Genomic DNA, 5,505 nt, shown 5'->3' with positions numbered 1-5,505 from the left:
CCACCTCAAAGACTCTAAGTGTTTGTAGACTTAGAGGGCAGGAGTGGTTCACTCCGGCTCGTCCTAATTGGCTTACAGACCAGTTCGGCCAATGACATCCGGATAACCACTCCGGCTCGGCAGAAAGACAAGGAAGCAGTACAGAAGTCATAAGTACAAAAAAGCAAGGCAGCCGTACAGACAGTTGGACAAAATTGAATTTGTATTCATATTACAAAAGTGCTCTTTTCGCCGAGCTGGCTTACAAAGAATGAGCCTCATGGGCCGTTACAAAAGTATACAACCAAAATTAAAGATAGGAGCAAGAGGGCTGCCACTCAGGCCTCCTCGTCGACCACCTCCTCGGTGACTGCCTCTGAAGTAGGGGCTGCAACCTGGCCGGCCTCAGTGGTTGGGGCGGTGACCTCGGAAGCCAGAACGACTTCCTGTTCCACCTCGATGGGTTGGGAGGAGTCCGGTTCGCCTTCCTCCTCGTCCTCCTCCTCCTCCGGAGGTGCATACGGGACGACCAGTCCGTCCAGGGAAATGTCGGGGTAAGTCTTCTTCACCTGTTCGGAGCAGAAGAGGAACCCCGCCTTATAGGCCTGGAGGCCCAGGTTGAAGAACTGTGTGTCCTTCCCCTTCTCAGTTTCCTTCACGGCCTCTCTCACTGCCGCTTTCACGGCCGCCTTGATAGCCGCCTTCTCCCTCTGACCGGCTCTCTCCTGCGCATTTAGGAGATCCTGCACGGCCTGGTTTTTGACCCTCTGCAGCTCGTCCTTCAAGCTGTTGCATTCGGCCTCTTTGATCTGGACGGCTTCGTTAAGCCCGTCCTTGTCCTTTTGGAGCTGGCTCTTCTCGGACTCTATCTGTGTGAGCGTCTCGGAGAAGAGATAACGCTTCTTGGCCATGTCCCTTGAGTAGACCTGGAGTTGATAGAGGGCGGAGGTGATTGCCTCTTCGCAGGTCTCCGGTGCCTCTTTCTCGACGTCCCGCCGGTCGCGTGGGAGGACGCCCTGGTACATCAATTCTGTGGCCACCCGGCTATGCCCCAGGCCGGTGTCCGTTTTCTGCACCGCCCAGTTTGGGCGGAAGACGTTGTCGCCTCTCGCCGCCGTGGCGGCAGGGATGCCCAGGACCGGCCCGCTGTGTTGGGGCTCTGTCACCCCTGCAGATCCGGAGCTCTGTCCGGCAAAATTTGCCCAGCTCGACTTAACGGAAAGCTTATGCGTCGCCTGCTGCTTTTAAGTGGCTCGGCCAGTGCGGCCATTGCCGGAGTTGACTCCGGAACCTTTCTTTTCTTGCCCTTGGTTTGGGGCTGCTCCTGCGTTGGGGACGCTTGGGAGGTCTGCCTGATCTTGTCCAGCATGGACATCTGCTTCACCATTTCTGGACGCTAGAACAGAACACAATTAGAACTATAAAAAAAAGAAAAAAGGAACAGTTCAAAAAATAAAAGCTGGCCTAAAGAGTCTATGTACGTGCCGGCGTCGCACGACTGATCCCGAGCGCTACCAGGACGGCCTCCTCGGAGAACTCCGAGCAGGTTATTTGACCGCGCTTCAGCTCTTCTTTGATCAAAGCGAAGGTCATGTAGTCGTAACCCTTAAGGGCTGGCTTCTGACTAAGATTCTGGGTGTCCGGCGTTCTCCATTCCAACGAGAACGGCCAGTGGGAGCCCGGCTCGGTGTCCCTAGCGTAGAAAAACCTGTTCTTCCATGTGTGAATGGAAGTAGGTATGCCAGTGATCATTTTTCACTTCGGGCTGTTGGCTGATATAGATCCAGCCGCCCTCCTTGTGCCTCTTCAGGTGCGCACACATCCTGAAGACGGGTATGGTGGGGTTCCTACGGAGACGAACTCCCAAAAAATAAAGGAAGCCGACCAGCGTCCTCCAAGAGTTCGGCACGACCTGTGTAACCGCCAGCCCGTAGTACCTTAGCACATCAACAAAAAACAGATGCAAGGGAAGCCTGAGCCCGGCCCGGAAGGCTTCTTCGTATAGGCAGAGATCTGCACTATCGTTGCTAGCCCGGTCCCCTTCGACGGCCGCCCTCAAAGTATACCGATCAGGGATATAGTATTTGTCCCTGATGGCCTGAAGTTTGTCCGGCCCCAGACGGTTCACCTCGCGCAGGGCCCTGATGTTGTACTGCGGATTGGCCTCCATCCGTGCCTCCGCTATCACCTCGACGGGCGCGCGCGGCAAGCGAGGAATTACCGCCTCAACGTCTTCTTCGTCGCCACTGGTTTCTACCCGGTGCGGTCCGTCCCCACGGACCGGGATTGTGTCTAAGTCCACAATCACTTCCTCCCCGCTCTCCTCGTCTACAATTATTATCTCTTTGTCCTCAACACCGGCCTCCGTAGGAGAGGCCGGTCTCGTCCTCTCCGACGCCCCGGACCCCGTACTACTGGTCGAACTGGACTCCTTTGAGCCAGAGTCTGACTCCGAACTAGTGCTAGACATTAAAAGGGAAGACAAGAAAAGCTAAAAGAAATTACCGAACTGAAGTGTTGAACGAAGATCTCCGGGCTCATTGATCCGAAGCGGGCAGAAATTTGACTAGCCGAGCAGTAGAGGAGGAGAGAAGAATGTGAAAAGTGAAAAATGAGGAGTAAAACTTCCGGTATATATAGGTTGGGAAGAGCGGGAAAAATCCCGCCCTTTTCCCACCAGCCGGAGTGCGCCACGTCACCTACCGCATTAAATGCGCCGTCCGCATTAAATGCGAGGCACAAGTTCCAAAGTGATTAGGCGGCAAAAGACCTGCCCGGCCCGGCCGTCCAGCGCCTAAGCCGGACATGATATGGCGCAATCGCTAGGCGACAAAAGACCTGCCCGGCCCGGCCGTCCAGCGCCTAAGCCGGACAGGATATGGCGCAATCGCTAGCCGCCAAAAGACCTGCCCGGCCTGGCCGTCCAGCGCCTTAGCCGGACAGGATATGGCGCAATCGCTAGGCGACAAAAGACCTGCCCGGCCCGGCCGTCCAGCGCCTAAGCCGGACAGGATATGGCACAATTGCTAGCCGCCAAAAGACCTGCCCGGCCTGGCCGTCCAGCGCCTTAGCCGGACAGGATATGGGGCAATCGCTAGGCGACAAAAGACTTGCCCGGCCTGGCCGTCCAGCGCCTAAGCCGGACAGGATATGACGCAATTGCTAGGCGACAAAAGACCTGCCCGGCCTGGCCGTCCAGCGTCTTAGCCGGACAGGATATGGCTCAATCGCTAGCCGCCAAATGACCTGCCCGGCCTGGCCGTCCAGTGCCTTAGCCGGACAGGATATGGCGGAACGCTAGCCGACAAAGGATCTGTCCGTCCTAGCCTTGACGCCCAGGAGATCTGCCCGGCCATGACGCCCAGGAGGTTTGGCCGGCTAGACTTCTGGTCCAAATTTTGGCCGGACTGGATAGCCCAGAGGCTCCTGTCCGGCCGTGCTCCTTCAGACCAAGCTTCAAGGCCGGACCAGGCCGCCCGGAGGCCCCTGTCCGGCCGCGGTTTTTTCTGGCCCCGTCTGAGGCCGGCCTCAGCTGCCCAGAGGCCTTAAGGCCGGTCGGATGCTGTTTTAACCCTCTTTTTGCTTCCCCTAGCCGCTGTCACGACTCGGAGAACCAGGGGGCAACTGATGGGGTCCAAAATCTGCAACCAATCGGCTGTTGACACGTGGTCCTCACAGGGACCACTGCAAAGCCAACACCTGTCCCTGCTAGGTATGACACCTGGACCAATCGGGGACTTCCACCTGCCCCTCTTAGGTATGAGATCTGGTCCATACAGGGGCTACCACCTGTCCTGGACAGGTGGCTCAGAACCACTATAAATAGCCTTCACTTGTGCTAAGGTGAGGGATCTGAAATCAAAACCCTAAGTTTTTTGCTCTGACATTGCTCTGCACTCCTGCTCATACTGACTTGAGTGTCGAAGCGCCCGTCCGGAGCACCACTCCGGGTTGGTCTTCTGACCCTTTGTATTCTTGTCTGTGCCCTTGTGCAGCGCAGGACTCCATTAGCCTTTCAGCCGCGGCTTGCCAGATCAGCCCTTCCGGCCCTACCATAACCTATTACCAATTTTAGACCTAACAGTTTTAAACAGTTCTATCCTAGGAGGAAGTTAATTTTGAAAAATACAATATTAACTGAAAAAATATTTTTTAATAGTTAATTTTAATTTATTCTCAAGATCCAAACAATTCATATTCAGGGCCATATGATGTATGGGACAAAGCCTTGACCAATTGAGCAAGAGGCTGAACCCACTGTGGAACTCTTCCTTTTACATACTGCAAGTCAAATCAAACGAATAGTTGGAATGGTGGAGGCTTTGTCCCACAGCCTTAAGGTCTTATGTGAAGAAAAAACATAGAGATGATCAAGAAAGAAAAATCAAGTGGTCTCTATTTGTATTTTTTCTCTTGTCACAATTTTCCCTTGGGATCCATTTGGATGCACCAAAATGTGGGAAAATGAAAGTAACAAGGATGAATTTTCTATTTATTAACTTAGTTTGGTTACCATTTATTATTCACATGGCAGTCCTTGTTGTTGCAATCTACATTTTCCAAATGTAAGCTGTTTTACGCTATTTAATTTTTGAAGAAAAAGCAAAGAAATGGAAATCTATATTCCTTTAGGTCACGTTTGGATACCAGCAAGATTTAGATTTGGATTTAGTTGATATTTTGAACTAGATCAGATCCTTAGAATTTTCAAATCAGTTACAACAGTGCAAAAGATTCCGATTTTCAAATCTTTTCTGCGAGACATTATTTGGAAATCAACGTTTGTGGCAACTTCCGTCACCATCGCTGCTTCTCTACGTTGCTCCGGCAGCAGCGAGGCATTCCTCCCTCTCCCTCTCCCTCTCTTAAAACATGATCATGAAGATGATTGATGTGTTTTGTATCCAAAACTCAAATCCAAATCAAAATACAAATGCATGAGGTATCCAAACGGGCCCTCATATATTGTATTTGATCTGTATCCAAGGATTTGATATGTATCCAAATCACAACGCAAAATGGGCTGCAAATGTAAAAAATCAAAATCAAAATCTTCTCGGCTACTTCTATGATACAAATGCACAAAAATTCGGGCTTCTCTAAGAAAATAAAAGTAAGATGACAATTTCCTTTGGGAAATGATATTAGCACGAATGTTTTAAAAATTGCACAAACCTATCTTGTCTTTTCCTTTTTAATTTGGCTTGTGGCAGCTTTTTTGGGAACTGTAAATAACTTTTGACAGCTCTTTAAATAATAAAAGAAAAGACGGGTTAGTGAAAAAATAAAAAAAATTGTTCCTTTTTTCTTATTTATTCACCATTCACTGTTCATGTGACACTTATTGGCAGCCATAAATTTCTTCAATGTTTTTTTGCCGCATGGCTTTATTCTCCTCAAATAAAAATGGAAAGTAAAGTGGGAATCTATTTTCCTTTCCTTTTATTAAGATAAAAGGTACATCCAAACGAAGAGAGTAAAAAATGGGATTAATAACATGACTGAAGGTTGATTGGAACACTACAT

This window comes from Tasmannia lanceolata, unplaced genomic scaffold (genome assembly GCF_043159265.1).
Source record: "Tasmannia lanceolata isolate RefF3 unplaced genomic scaffold, GAP_Taslan_0.1 ptg000037l, whole genome shotgun sequence".
In the NCBI taxonomy this organism is placed as follows: Eukaryota; Viridiplantae; Streptophyta; class Magnoliopsida; order Canellales; family Winteraceae; genus Tasmannia; species Tasmannia lanceolata.
This window is presented reverse-complemented; position numbering follows the sequence as displayed.